Source organism: Pleurodeles waltl, chromosome 7 (assembly GCF_031143425.1).
Source record: "Pleurodeles waltl isolate 20211129_DDA chromosome 7, aPleWal1.hap1.20221129, whole genome shotgun sequence".
In the NCBI taxonomy this organism is placed as follows: Eukaryota; Metazoa; Chordata; class Amphibia; order Caudata; family Salamandridae; genus Pleurodeles; species Pleurodeles waltl.
The window spans coordinates 866,065,249-866,081,135 of NC_090446.1; the positions used below are offsets into that span (position 1 = coordinate 866,065,249).

Here is a 15,887-nt window from a genome sequence, read left to right on the forward strand (position 1 = left end):
TCAATATCTTCTTGAAAGTGCCAGCTGGGACTGAAATTGCATGTGGCTTTTGTCTTGTGAATTACCTTTGTCACCATTCCCTTCTTATTTTTGGATACTAGGTGGCTTACACTTATTTTAATGTGAACTGCTGATACCTCTTACTTCAAAATGGATGGTCTATTCTTTGTATGGGTGTCCTGCTTGTACTGATTTCAGGGTGAGCTGTCAGGATGCACTGGTGAATGTGAGGCTGGCTTAGAAATAGTTATGCCATGTATAAGAACATGAGAGATGTGTGTTGCTAAATGTGAATGATACCTTTTAGGTGGCAGCTTGTAATTTGTAAAAACATAAATATAGAGCCCCAAACATTTTCTTAGGGTCCCATTGCTGAATGTCACTGTTGCCATAATCTTTTTCTTTCAGGAATATACACTTGCTTGTTCTTTCAGGTTCCTTTTTCAACCCCTTTACTGCCTTCATCATTTTTTTCCTATCTCTCTTCCTCTCTTTCTGTCTTTGTTTCTTCCTTTGGGTCATGGTCTGTTGGTGAAAATTGAGCCTTATGCTCCTAAAATAAGTGCAGGTGCCCACCACAAACACATTAAGTGGTGGGTAGGGCTGAGTAAGCATACTTTGCATAGGAGAGTGGACTCACCTCTGGAGAGCACAGGCAACCAAACCAATCACATCTACATGGAAATATGCTGCATATGGCATATTATGGCTGGTGGAGTAGGCTGGGGGTGGAGTTAGTTTGTTAAATCCTTGGGTAAAGGACATTTACACTAACAAGAGGCAACATTGTTTTATGTGTAGCTTTTCAAAAGTGTGAGTTTTCCACCTAAATCAGGAGAGTTTGCATGTATACTTGTAATGCGCTCAAATGTATATGTGATAGGCCTGATAAACATATGTGTGAGGTCTTAAGATCTGAGGTCCCTTTTTGAGATTTCACTTCCTGTAAAGTCCCTGATTGTGATGTCACTTCCTGTGGTGCCACTTCCACACTGCCTGACCTGGATAGTCCCCCCACTTGTTTTTTTAGAACTAGTGCCTTGCCTATTGGGACCCTTTTCCCCCTATGCCTGCCACCCATCCTAGGCGCTGGGTGTTCCGACTGGAGGGGGGCCTCTTGTGGAAAGGCAAATAAGTACACACACACAGGTTGGCTGTATAGCAGTAACTAACCTAGCCAAACCTCACCTGTCTGATTAGCATCTCAATGTCATGTCGAGGCCCATTCAAATGTTCCCCAGTCCCTGTGGATGAAGAGTCTGTGCCCAGCACTGATGGCAGGAACTCCTAACTCATGGGGGGTGACATCCCCAGAACATAAGAGGTGCTTTCTTTCCTCCCTTTCACTACATGCCTACTCTCTCTGGGAGTTGACACGCACGCTTGCCCTGGGTGCCCACTCTTCCCTCCTTCCTGAGTTCCCTCCCCCCCTCTTACTCTGAGAGCTTAAGAACCCCCTGATGCAGTCTCTCACATGGCTCACATCACTGTTGCTCTACATGCCTGGTTTCTGCTCTGTTTCCGCTCTTTCCTCTCTCCTTCTGTGTCTGCTCTTCCCCAGCCCACAGGTGGCTCCTATCGCCCCTGTATTTGGCTGCCTCCGCGACCCTCTCTCTACCTCTGTACCTGATAAATCCTTTCCCTTGGTACATGCTCTTCTTCCTTTCTGCACAGGGTGCCTCATGACCTGGTGGCGCAGAGCACTGTAATCTAACCTAACCTGGCCTATGTCTCCCTCTGTCTCATAGTGCGCCCTATCCCTGGTGAGGGACCTTGTGCCCTGTGTCTGCTCCCACCCCATGCAGTGCTTAATTTTAGCCGGTGGCTGCCAGTGGGGGGAGCCACCACTTATTTTTAGGGAGCGGCACTTAAATCTCCACATCAGACATTTCCCGGGGTCAACAGAGGGAAAAACAAACAAAACAAAAAGATGAAGGAAACGAAATACAGAAAATCCGACTGCCAGGAAAAAAGCAGAAACCTGTAAAAGTCAGATAACAGGGAAGGGAATGCCTGGCAGTAAATTAAAGAGGTCTGATGTGGATTCAGGACTGAGCATCCTCGCTATTCGCGCTCTAACCTTTCATAGTGCCAGCTGCTGGTGTCTGAGCAGGGCTTTGGGCACCAACACTTATTATTTTACAAATAAAACACTGACCCCATGCTTTCATTTGGGTGCAACAACAAAGAAAAAGATGGCAGGTAGAGACAAATTAAATCTTAAGTTGTAAGAACAGTCCTATATTCTGTTGCTTATGAGTTTATTTCTTTCTCAAAATTATTTCAACCAAATTATTCAAGTAGCAAAAAAGGATTTATGGTAATATAAAACTTATATACATTACAACGATAACTATACACCAAATGACACTTGACAAAACATACACAATAGACCACATCTAAGTTTTACCACTGTAAAACCATCTTAAGATAATGCCCTATATATTTGAGTCGTGGTCACTGTTATCACTCCACATGTGATCCACTTTTATATGCTAAGGCACTGTGCTTTTTTTCATGCAATCATTTATCATCATGTTGTGCATTTCTTTCACACAAGCGTATAGTGCATCTCAAATCTTTACAATATACTCCATTATTTGACAAGCCCAATACACTTGCAATACAAAAAGGTCGACGCGTTTCAGCCTACTGATTTAGGGCCTCATCAGGACTGGAGAAGGGCAATAGTAGTTCTAGAAAAGACAATAAAAAAAGAGCACAGGAAATGCTTACAAATATACATTCATACATATAATAGATAAATCAATTACAAGGTGTATGATACATGCCTACAGAATATATGATATTAAATAAAGCTTATATATATTTAGAAACAGTATTAGCTTAATTTAGTAATATATACCATTATACCGACCTACAAAAGATAATTTTATGTCTGGCTGTGATAAAGTGCTTAACTGCTTATAGAGTCAACAAAGTTCTTTCTCCATATATACTCTATTTAAATTATAAAAACCTCATGTCTTTACCTTGGTTATAAAGATAACAACAGGAAACAGAGATCTTGTATATCATCTTCAGTTAACTTATACGATGGACCCAGCTGCTTATATACGCCCATCTGAAGTCAAAACAGTGCTGCTAATATCAGCTCCCTAACAGGGAAAAACAAAAGCTTAAATCAGCATTCACACCATCCTTATTTTAATCTCACCGCTCGAAGTAGCTACCAAGTCAAAAAACCGCTGCCGTCTTACCGTATTCAGCGCGTCAACAAATGGAGCTACCACTTCAGCGTGTATACTAAAAAAACGCGTCTTTCGTGTTGAACTTGTAACTAAGCGACGTCACGCGCTGGAGAAGTGCTGGCATCTCTAGTAATGAAGGAAACCAGTGGAATTGTGGGAAATCTATCAAAAATGATGGTGCACGTCGGAAAAAACCGCGGCCATCTTAGAGAAGAGCTGTGTGTTTGGCCGGCCCGAGACCACCACCGTGGCCCTGCGCCTTTACAAGAAAACGATAATAGATGCAGTTTATTATCATTTTCTTGTAAAGATTTTGCAGCTGCTACTGGTGGTGGTGGTGGTGGTGGTGGGGGGGGGGGGGGGTCAGCCCTCCTCCACTCTAATAGAGGAGCCACCCCTGCAAAACACTAGAGCTGTGCTTAATTAGACTATTTTTTACCGGTGCTTGTCACAGCACTTATTTCGTAATACCGGCACATATTTATGACAGCCCACCACATGATGGTACTAAAAATAGTTTGTGAACAAAAGTGTTTAGCAACTCAATATACTATTAAAGAAATAGTAATGCCTGGGTGCTCGGATATTCTAAATCATGACGTTTGTAGGACTGTAATTTCAAGCAGGTGTCATTGGTGTTGGTATTTGGCAGCGTTGGCAGGGACCACAGGTGGTCCAAACTGCAGTGTCCACCTGAAAAATATCTTTGGCTTTGGCACTTATTATTTCATAAACTAAGCACTAAAAATACACAATGAGAAAAACGTAAAACTCTCATTCTTCCCTTGTTTGATCCTGGTGTATATTGATTATAGACAACATGAAAGTTATTCAGTACCCTGACTCCTCCAGTACACCTCTGGCCACATACACTCATGTCACATAGTTTCAGATAGCTTTAGTCACACTGAGTAATTTTGTCTCATTGATATACATTTTGCTCTTCCCAACACGTCTATGGCAAAAGAAGAATGGTAGTGTAAAATGTGCAGACTCAGCTTGCTAAGGTCTAAAAATGTGCCCTGTCACACAGAGGCTTGTTCAGATTTGTACACAGTTTTTCTTGGAGTTCTGAAATCTAGATTACTGCATGAAATTGCTAGAATTCCCTACTGTATGTTTCTTAAAGCACAGTTTGCAGCTATAAAATTACCAATCATGCAAACAGCCTGTAGCATTTCAGTGCAACATCCTGTAGGAATGTTTTGACCAAGGAAAACATAGAGCTTACTATGAATTCAGGTGAAGTAGATTATGAGTCTGTGTGTGCACGTGAATGTGTGCATTCACATGTGAGTACAATTGTCGGCTCAAATAGGAGAGGTGCAGATATAGGAGAGACCTATGTCTAGCCTGGGCATTGTATAGTAATGTGAATTCATATAGGTAAGGAAATGCCTCTTTTTGCATGTTCACACCCACATTTTTCGATTGATGCTTCTCGTTTATCGACTCTGAGAGTGATTGAGGCCTGCTAAACAGATCTCAGTGCCACTAATCTGACCCTATACAAATTACATGTCAAATTGGAGACACCCAATTGGCAAGGACTGACTTACTTATAAATCTCTAGTATATGGTATCCAGAGTACCCAGGGCATATAAGACGCAATGTCCACTCAGGGCTGCAGCACTGTTTGTGCCACCCATTATGTGACAAAGTACAAAATGGTTCCCTGACACTGCATACTTGAAGGACAGTGCTTTCCCTGCCAGTTCAACTTTGCCTTTCAAACCAATGGCAAACCCACCCTATCCCTTAACATTGTACATAAGTCTCCCATAAGGAAGGCCTATACAGCCCTTTGGCACGAAGCTGTATTTTGTTATGTAAGACATATATTTTGATATGTTTTAACAGCCACACTTCCAAATTGACATTTATCTGTGGATAAAGTTAATAGTCCCATTGGCTACCACAGGGTTAATGGATGGCATCCCAACCTAGCTAACTCCTGAACGGGACTAATGAACTGGGTCATGTAAAGTATCAAATTAATCCTGGCATTAAAACCAACCTGATGTCCAGGTCGAATTTAATACCACTATTAAATGTAAGCAACTTTTAGAAACTTGCCATTTTGTGCTCTAGATAGCTCAGCAGCCCGACAAAGGCCCTGGCACACAGACAACTTTCTGACTGCCTGGGGTGACATGTGCAGTGCTTAATTTGTGCTTGTTGTTTCCGGTGCTGAGCACTGGCACTTATTTTTTAGGGCCGGTGCTTATTTTTCTGCGTCAAGCATTTACTGAGTGCAAAAGACACATATAGGAAAGATGGAGGAAGAAAAAAACAAAAAAGCGTCACAATGGGAGAAAGCAGAAAGCTGCAATATTGAGCTAAAGGGGCAGCAAGTGGCTTTAAATGGATTACAGACGCCCAAGATGGTTTCAGGATTACTCTGCCTTAGATTTCCGTGTTCGAACATTTAATTGAGCAGCCGCGTGTTTAAGAGGAGGGCTTTGAGCACCGCCACGTTTTTATTTACATATTAAGCACTGGACGTGTGAATGACTCCCCAGCAGAGGAACAAAGGCAGTTGCCGTGGGGAGAAGTGTCACCTCCTCCTCCAGCGCGGCCACTCAGGGTTAGTCCAAAAGGCGAGCTTCAAGGGTGAAGCCGCCTTTGAGAAGAAAATAGCTCCAACACCCCTGAGCAGGATGCCTTTTGGAGACATGATCAAGAAGGGAAAACTCGCCATCAAACTGGTTGTACCATGGGTGTGTAGCCCTCTGGTAGCCATACTCCCAGGGTGGGCTACCACACTCTTAATGACCGAAGAAGATTTGCGCCATCTTGAAAGGGGCAAGATTGTGGCACTCTGGGATAGTTAGATGTCACACATCACAGGAACGTCACTGCTAGGTGGGAGGGGACCTAGTAGCCCACTTGATAAATATGGCACCCCTGGCACTCTGGCTCCCAGATCATGCTGGAATTGGAGAGAGGACCGAAGAAGGACTTCCGAGCTGCCCTTGGATCCAAGCAAAGAGAGTCTGCACCATTGGGAGGACTTCACCTGCTGCACTTTGGACCAGCAAAGATTGGGCTGTTCCTGTGGCTCCTGGCTTGGGCAAAAGTTAATTTCCAGTCCCAACCTACAGCAGTGTCTCCAAGGAACAGTCAGTTGATCTCCAGGAACCAACTCCAGGGACACAAGAGCTGAAGTTGCCTAAACCGACTAGCTGGTAGCCGCCGCAGACATTTTGCCACCACCACATGCCGGGCACCCAAGAGGACAAATCTGAGATAGCCAAAAGTTTTACCCAAGTCTGCCTGACCCAGGAGTGCTAGATAAGTCTGGAGTCATCACACCCAAAGGTCACTAGCCCCCATTTAATAACTTTAACAGACATGGAAAACTTGGATTCCCCTTTCAAAACCCTTTGTGGTTTTTTAATCAAGACATGGTCTAGAACATCAACTTTACACTCTTTAACTCTATTTCTGATGTCATAATTTATTTTCTGCATGAATTGTTTGTTTCACACCATGTTCTTTAATTTGGTCAGCTCAAACATTTCCATTCCTTTCTCCTTAAATGTACTGTTTTACATGAGCCAAGATGGTAACACATTAGTAACTGCTATCCTTCCCCTATGGAACATAAAAGGACTCAACTCAGTAGTAGAATCGGGTGTTGTGTGGTATGCCCAAATTTTCTCTTGAAGGAACTGAGCAACATCCACATTGGTAGCAGCAGTCTGGGTACCCTCCTTCAAAATGCAGTTCGCTCTTTCCACCAGGCCATTGGATGCAGGACTGTACAATGCCACTTGTGAATGTTTAATGCCATATTTTCTCATACAATCTGAATTTTTTGTGAAGTGAACTGTACACCATTATCAGTAATGATTGAATATGTTGAACCTTCCAAATGAAAGACTTTTTCTAGAAATGCAATTACAGATTCAAAATTGGCAAATTCAACAACCGAAAAATAAATCCATTTTGAAAAATAATCTATTACCGCAATTAGAAATCGCATCTCTTTGGGCAAAATATAGAATGGACCTGAAAAATCAATAGCTATATTATCCCAGGCCTTACCAGGAAAAGGAACAGGACATAATGGTTTTATTGTATTTTTCCAGTGTTTATCAGAAACCACACAATGTGAGCAATTATTCACAAAGTAAGAAACCTGTTTGACTAGACCAGGCCACCAATATGCTTCTTTCAATTTTTTAACACTAGCTGAAATGCCTAAATGCCCTTCATGAACAATCCTCACAATTTTGTCTCGTAGGCCATTTGGTGGAACAAACAAATGACCTCTCATGCAAATATCATTTTCAAATGATCATTCACAGGCTACCTGCCTATAAGTTCTCATCTCACTACTTAGAGTCTTCTCTGAAGGCCAACCACTGTTGATAAATTGGAAAACCTGAGATAGGATTTTATCTTCTGTCATAGCTGTCTTCCATTTGTTCATTGTAATGTTACCCTCACAAGCTGAAATGGCATCAACCAAACCAACTACACATTCGTTTTCTTGCTTCTCTGTTTCATCACCAGAACACTGTAGTGGCATACAGGACAAACAATCAGTGTTCTTTCCTCCTTGTATGTACTTTACTCTTAACTCATACTACTGTAACTTAGACAATAGCCGAACTAGGTGAACAGAAGCCTTTCCCAACCCATTCCCACTGAGTGGATACACTAATGGCTTGTCTTCGGTATATACGTCACAGCTGTTACCGCATGTATAAGTCTTACATTTTTCTACAGCCCACTCACAAGCTAAAGCCTCCCTCTCAATGATACTGTAGTTGCTCTCCGCTTCTGAAAGTGTCCTAGATGCAAATGCTACAGAATTTTCTTGCCCATTGACCAACTGCCCAAAAACAGCACCTAAACCTTTTAAACTGGCATCCACCGCTATAAAGGATTCTCCAAAAGGAAAGAAAGCTTCAAGTGAAGGAGCAGATAAAACCAATTATTTAACCTTCTGAAAAGTATCATCAATTTGGTCATCCCAAAGAAACCTTTGACCTTTTTTTAATTAAGGACCCTAAAGCTTGAACCATTAAGGCATAACCTGGCACAAAACGTGCATAGTACTCGCGCATTCCCAAAAATGAACGAAATGCATCTTTATCAGCAGGAGGAGGAGCATTTTTGATAGCTTCCAAATTGCAACGTTTGGGTTTTATACCGTCACCAGATATGGTGTTTCCTAAATACTCAACCTGTTCAACCATAATCTTATACGTCTCCGTCTTAACTGTTATACCACAGGACAACAGAATGTCAAAAACTTTCTTCAAAAGTATAACGTGCTCTTCAGTTGTCTCTGTGTGAACAAGAATATTATCTCATTCTACCGAACAACCTGTCCATCATTTTTTAAAAGACACTGGCAGCAGATGCCAACCCAAATTGAAGTCTACGATATTTAAATGCAGCAAAATGAGTGACGAATGTGGTAAGTATCTGAGATTCTTCACTCAAAGGAATCTGATGATATGCTGAGTGAAGATCTATGGTTTAAAAAAACTTAGAGTTGCCCACACTTGTGATCATCTCTTGGATGTGGGGAAGTGGATGACAGTCAACTAATATGTTTTTATTAAGTGATCTTAAGTCCACACACAATCTAAGATCGCCAGATCTTTTCTTCATGAGAACAATGGGCGAAACCCACTCAGATGAGTCTATAGGAGTGATTATTCCCTCAGAAATTAGCTTGTCCAATAATTCTTTCAACTTCTGTTTGATACTTAAAGGAACTGGTTCAACCTTGTGAACTATGGGTATGGATCCTTTCCTCAGTTTAATACAATGTTCGAAGCCTTGAACATTTCCTATTTTATCCAAAAATACTTTGGGAAATTTAGTTTTCAGTTCTTCCAATACTGACTCACGAGACAATACTGACAGAACTGAAATGGCATCATTCGGCACATCCCCTAACACAATTGGTATGTCATGACCAGGACGTAAACTAATTCCCAGCTTAGCTAAGTCCTTCCAGCCTACAATGTCTCTCCCGTTTACTGCTACATACACCTTTGTGAGTACTTGTCTGCCCAAAATTCCTAATTCTGACCAGAAAATTCCTAGTAAATCTATGTCCTGATCACCAAAAGCTTTGGGGTTTATATCAGGACATTCCAAAACATTAGATTCGGTCCATAAAAAAGAAAAAGTACTATCTGCTAAAATTGTTACTTGAGCTCCAGAATCTGCCATGACAATTACATGTTTCCCATCTATTAGAGCTTCACATATGGGTCCCTTGATGCATCCCACCTTTATCTCTACAGTAGAATGATTAGGTATCCCCACTGTCAGCATTACATTAGGCAGTCTACTGACACACTCTTGGACATCCTCCTCTGAATCCTTAGTATATACATTGTTAATTTGTACTTTAGACAAATTGTTGGTTGAACCAGGATTGAACTTGCTGCCTCTGCACACTTTTTGAAAGTGTACTGTTTTGCAACACTTCATGCACGTTTTACCTATGGCTGGGCACGATGAACTATTCACAATGTGATTATACGAACCACATCTGAAACAAACAGATGTGCTTTGCCCGTGATTTTTTTGATGTTTTAATGATTTAGCACAAATAGCACAAATCGCATCCTCCTCTGTTACACAGCTGAGCGTTAAGTGGGAGCTATGATTAGACAAGACTTTAGAAGACACAATGGACATTTCAATGCTTTTTGGCAATATCAGTTGTCTCTGCTAATGTTGGGTTGCGACAAGCCAAGAGCCACTCTTGTATTTTTTTTAAAAACAATTAAACTCAAATTGATCTCTTATATATGTGTCTACATTATTACCAAAATCACATTTGGCTGCTAATACTCGCAGCATAGCAACATATTCTTCAACCGATTCTTCAGCAGACTGCCTGCACATAGCAAAATTAAACCTTTCCAACAACACACTGGATTCATCTGAGTATTGCATCATCATTCCTTTCTTTCCCTCCTCATACACATTCCACTCAGATTCTTCAGCGTGAGGTGCAGATACAGGTGGCAAATTTTCAAAAACTCACTGTCCTGCTACACCTAAGTGGTTAAACAACAGGGCCATTTTCCAAACTGGCAAGAAATTATTGGCATCAATTGCTGTAAGGTAATTCTCGAAAATTCTTAACCACTTTAAATCAGGTTTTCCACCCTTCTGCAAAAAAGGTGGAGGTTGGACAACTCCATGGGATGAACACATGAATACAAAAAAAAATATATATATATATAATTACGCTGTGGCTAAACAGACTTAAATTGTATGACGAATGAATGAATCTTTTCAACAAAACAATTTGAGCATAAAAACCCCACAAATGCTACTTAAATTAACACTTTTCCCAAAAATCTAATCAACATGTGAAAGTATCTGAATATCAAAAATTTCTGAATAAAGTTGCTCTCTGACACATGCCCATGAGCGTCGTAACGTAGTCCCAATACAACGATGAATCCACTCTGACAGCATGAAGAGGGAAGGGAGGGGCTAAAGGCATCACAGACAACGGGAGAATGAAAGCGGGATGTGGGGCGGTGATTGGAGATATGAAGCAGAGCTTGGAACACAAGCAGGAAACTACCAAAACAAGCCAGGGCAGAAGAAAAAAGCAGTGCGCCGACACTATTGTACATGGCCAATCGTGCAATAATTCAAGTAACAGGGTACAACTCCGGGGCGAAATAAAACAGCTAAAAGGTGGGACAATGGTAAAGCATTTACCAAAGAAATCAAAGGAATTTTGAAAAGCAGGCCAAGGGATAAATGGAAGTGATGGGCGTTATGTGGGAACAGTAAAAGCCCATAGAAGTGGATACAGCATGTCGAGAGACAGTGCATGCACGCATCTTTATTTCATTTTTTTATATTCTTTTTGCATGTATGCTGCATTCAACATCACACATACAATGAGGAAATATTCTCATAGGATAGTTTTTGTGTGGCTTTGTATATTAAAAAAAAACTAACGCAAGAAAGCACATTACGCAGCCTTACGTTAACGTGTATCAGGGAGGCATTACATGGGTGGTGCCTGCACGCTTCAATCCATCCATGTATTTTGTGGTTAAATAATATACATAGTCTTCCCAAGGCAGCCACACTATCTTTCCCTGGGTTAGCTCTCCCATCCCACTTCCCTCTCAAAGGATCTTGGTTATTCCCCATTTATGTGAGGTGACATTCCAGCTAGGCCCGCTAGTGAGTTCAAGTCTTAGAAGTTCCATGATGGCTTTGGGAAGGTCAAAGTGCCTCTTTGCTGTAGCATGTCAGTCAGAGCAAGTTGCCCAAGGTCTGACAGCCAAGTATGCAGTCTTGCCTGCTCTAGCAGGAGGGGCGGGTCAGAGTGCCCTAGATGCTCCAGTAGAGGTACTCCGCTGCCTATGCAGTGAGCCTCCCTGTATTCGATGTCAGGTCTTAGATCCTTCCAAATTGTTGGGTAGTTGGAATCGTTGCTCTTCTTCTGCAGGTAATGGCTTGCTTCTCCTTCACACCTGCACAATGCTCCAGGATGACAACCCTATCACTTCATTGCTAGCCCACTCAGAGCATATGGGGTTCATAACAGCGCACACAGGAGTTTGGTCCCCTTCAGGTCACAGCGTTGCACAGGGCGACAGCCCTCTTCTCGTCAAAGCAATGCACCAGAGCGACAGCCCTCAATCATCGCAGCCTCATCCTGGCATAAGGAGCTCATGGCAGCACATAGGTTTTTTGCATCCTCTTTGTGCAGTTCAGCCACTAAAAGGACATCTCTTAATTCCTCCTCGTTCACCTCAAACGTTAATGATTTCTATTTAATTCTTAGTGAATGAGGGTAGAGTGAGGCTGGTAGACAGAATCCACATGAAAGTCCTGTCAGGTGCAACCTAGAATCTTATTATACATCGTGTACCTTTATAACCAATTAAATCAAACACAAGAGAGAGATTTGCCTAAGATCATACAATTTGGGTAAGCTGAGAAGCCGGGATTGGTACCAGGTTTTCTGCTTTCACATTGTCGTTTTTTTTATTAGAGATGTACTTATGGCGCACGTCTTACTTCTAATTAGGGCCAAACCCACGTGTGGTTATGTGCCCTAAGATTGTTTGATTGTTTGTGAATTGGTATGCTTGTTTTTAGCAATGCATACATTTAAAAAAAAATCTGTTATGTGTTTTCTATACAATTGCAGTGAACGGGATTTCAGTTTTTGTTTATTGTGTTTCTATGTTTTTCATCAGCCCCGAAGAAGCCTCATTGTCTTTGATGGAGCTGATATGCTAATTAAATAAATTTCTATTGGATTAATGTGTGTTTATTACTGAGAAAAATGCATAGAAAAATCAATATTAGAAAATAATGTATATAATTGAAAATGTGCCCTCGTAGAGTGGTCACCATGTGTATTAACAGATGGTAAATAATAGAAAAATATATAAGAAAACGCACTAATATATCATAACTTTATGTACAACCTATGTTTTATGTTAGTTCATATTCTTAAATTAGCCGGACTAAAGGCCTGGTTTCACTGGGCCTTGCTTGCTCTGAACATGAAGAATACGAGAGTCTTGCACAGGACTGGTAACCGGGGATGGTAACCTTGAACCGCTTAGAATTCAAGCCGCTCAGCTAGAACATTCTGCAAATGTACCAACAGACAGGTGATGATGAGGACAATTTGATACAATTATGTGTAATGTAGGCTAAATGCACTTTCCCAGGACTCGAACAATAGAGGCACTGACTGAAGAGATAGAAGCAACAATTTTGTTACCTGAAGAGCCGGATGAAATTCTCATCGCAAGAAGGACCATTCCGTTTCATGGGACACGACACCTATGAAAAATCAAAGATTTGGTGAACAAAAACTATAGGTTAGAGTCATAACTTCCAACAGACTGACCAATTAGCAATTAGTGGGATGGACTGGGAGACCCTAATAAAGGGTCATGACAAGGGGTGAGAAATCAGAACTGCGAGTAGAAAGTTGATGACATCAGGAGATGCTGTCCAATCTGCTGACATTGGGCTTATACTCTGTGAGCCTGATACGTAGCTGACCATTGATGACCTGGGGACGAAGACTGACTCGTTGCTGATCCATCCTGGATAGGTAGCTATGAAAATGTGACTGCCAATTTGTGCCTTTTCTTCTAGGTGCCAACTGCGCTGTTTTTAATTAGAATTTCTCTCTTTAGATAGATTTTTCCAAATTAATGTTTTTATCTAAATTGTTTTTGCATGAAGACCCACATGCTGATGCTAATCTTGGTTAGGTAGGCTGACATTGACAGTGACAAATGACTGACGAATTGGTTTGCTGAATTACATCATTAATGCTGATATTCACTGAATTATGTTTTGCATTGTTGCTTATGTTTTCTTTGAAGAAAAATATTCACTTTGATGAACTTATAAAGATTGATTAATAAAGGCATAATTAACATTTGATTCGAATTGTAATCAATAGGGAATAAAAATTGTTAACTTTTTCATGAATGATGGTTATTTCTGATTATGGTGTTTTTTCTCGTGGTTTCTTAAGGTCTAGTCTTATTGACGTTGATTATTGATTCAGTGGTCACTGCATGACTTGGATACTCCATGCGATTCAAAAGATTTATCGACCTATACGCGTCACGTTGTAGGTTTACTTACTAAGGACCGGGCGCGCTAGCAGTTTTTGGTAGCAGGTTGATGGTTAGTTTCCTTGGGGAACTGGTTATGTGGTGATTACTGGTTATGGTAATAGTTTAAGTTAGGGTTAGTTGTTTGTATTTTATGAGGTTTGAATTTTGTTTTTCTGAAATGGCAATGGTAGCAAAGATGATGCCCCCTTAAGCCCAGAAATGACTTTCCCCGATCCTGGATCCTGCCAGTAAAGTTGGGTATGTTCTCGGCGTATTTTTGTGATAGTACGAAAGTGGTAGGTTGCACTTACACAGGCTTAAGCAAATCACAGGTGAATTGTGAGGTATGTGAGGTATAGTAGGGAGTCTCTGTGCTCTAATAGAGGTTAGTAGGAGTGTGCATACTCCGTAGTACGAGAGTAGGGAAGTCATCGAACTTCACATGTGTGTGGCGCTTCGTGCTCAAAAAATTATCCAAGTGGTTGTTGTCTAAGACTCTGGAGTATATTGACAAGTGTAGGAGACACTTGGTTATATGTTGTTATCTGTCTGGTTTAGTAGGTTGATCGGGCGTGCTCAACAAGTCGGTGAGTGTGATAATTGGGTAAAAGAAAATGTCGACAGAGATTTGGCCAGTTCTATGTGCACCAGGACAGACCCATTGATCAGTTGAGGGTAAAATTTGTGCGTAAAATTTTGCTAGCGAATTTGAGAGGCTGAGAAAGGGGAATAGCTATATGAGCCAAGAGAGCCATTAGTTAAAATCCGTAAGGTCTCTGAAACGATTGTATCTCTTCCTGTAGTAAACCAGCAGGTTTGTTTTAGTTATTGAGTTTTGGTAAGTGCTTGCGATAATTTGCATTAGTTGTGTGAATCGAGTTAAGGAGGATGAGCCGCAAGACTTTGTCAGCCACTGTGTGTGAGTGTGACGTCAGAGTGTGTCATTCTGTGATAGGTTGGTTAGTGAGAAGAGCTGCAACCGGATTGGCAGCCGTCCGTAAGAGGCAATTGGTTGAGTAAGCAGGTGAAGGGAATCTTGGGAGTAAAATGTATTTCATTATTGAATAAAAAGTAAACAAAGCAGGTAAAATTAAGTTTTTCAAGGCATTTAAAAGTGCGATGAAGGGCGATACTTCCATTAAGGCATCAGTGGGGGAGCTGACCCCACCAGAAGATTCTCCGGCTTTTGTTGTGATGGCAGAACAAGGTATAGCACCGTGTTTATGGTTAAAGCAATGGTGTAAGTTAACGAAGAATCAGGGGTCTTTAGCGTTTCCGGAGCATGGAACGTTTAATTTGAGAATTTTGGATCCATTGCGAATGTCATTGTACAACATGAAGCCATTACCAAGACCAGCACAGTTTGAAGCATTAGTGGTTTGGGAGCTAGTGGCCAGACAGCAGCAAGAGATTAAGTTCAAGAGGAGGTTGAAGCGAATAGAAAAATCTTTAGCTGAAGCTAGATGGGATTGGGAGCCAAAGAGATGGAGAATGGCAACATTACAGGAGGTCAAGCTGTTCCCTGCTATTACAAAGGGAGACGAGGCAGAGAAGGAAGATAGTGCTAAAGAGGATGAGAGTGCAGAGAAAAAGAAAAGGAGAAAGTCTTATGTGGATGATGACGATTCTGATGTTGAAGATCTCATTACGCAGTTATTAAGAGATCGACCTCCACCTTCAACAACTTATGCAGGAGGTCCAGGTGTTAGTGCTACAGCTGGTCCGGCACAAGCTCAGGGAGCAGAGGGAGCTATACAGGCAGAAGGTGGACAAATACCAGGGGTAGTACAGACTACACCTAATGCAGGAATTACTGCCGTAGTTCAAGCGCAGATACATCCACCTTTGGTGCAGACAATTTATTCAGATGTGCCATCATGATGCAGAGGGAGCAGGTGCTTCCGAAGCCAATGCTGATTCAGACAGATCCAACACCAATTTTATTGCCTTCAGCTCAAGCACAGGGTCTACCGAAGTTTACACCACTGACAGGAAGGCAGTCAGATCTCACACCAGTTATGAATCAGGCAATGGGGTAACATTCCCACAAGGTTCAGGTGC

General features: G+C 41.5%; 1 long non-coding RNA gene across 2 annotated transcripts in view; it reads right to left on the reverse strand.

Moving 5' to 3' along the window:
- Nucleotides 1–15,887, reverse strand: part of LOC138247332 (uncharacterized) — a 112,707-nt gene that overhangs the window by 38,111 nt on the left and 58,709 nt on the right. The window contains exons 4-6 of one of the 2 annotated variants that reach the window (XR_011194447.1): nucleotides 12,971–13,032; nucleotides 2,994–3,119; nucleotides 1,898–2,696 (exon numbers count right to left, since the gene is read on the reverse strand). This is a non-coding gene — a long non-coding RNA (uncharacterized lncRNA). Of the gene's footprint in view, nucleotides 1–1,897; nucleotides 2,697–2,993; nucleotides 3,120–12,970; nucleotides 13,033–15,887 lie in introns of those variants that run through there. The other variant, XR_011194448.1, reaches the window with a different exon arrangement.